This window comes from Nannospalax galili, unplaced genomic scaffold, assembly GCF_000622305.1.
Source record: "Nannospalax galili isolate Female #2095 unplaced genomic scaffold, S.galili_v1.0 scaffold46, whole genome shotgun sequence".
Lineage (NCBI taxonomy): Eukaryota > Metazoa > Chordata > Mammalia > Rodentia > Spalacidae > Nannospalax > Nannospalax galili.
In genome coordinates this window covers 1,526,095-1,526,319 of record NW_008355790.1, presented here as the reverse complement: position 1 = coordinate 1,526,319, position 225 = coordinate 1,526,095, and positions in this window count along the sequence as shown.

Here is a 225-nt window from a genome sequence, read left to right as displayed (position 1 = left end):
AGGTTTTTTTTGTGTTGTACTGTCCTTTTCGTTTAGTTCCTCGAATACTTTTATTTCTTTCTTAATTTCTTCTTTGACACATTCATCATTCAGGAGTGTGGTGTTTAATCTCCATGTATTCATGTGGTTACTGGCGCTTCTTCCGGTGTTGATTTTAAGCTTTATTGCATTGTGGTCTGATAGAATGCATGGAATTATTTCAATCTTTTTGTATTTGTTGAGGTT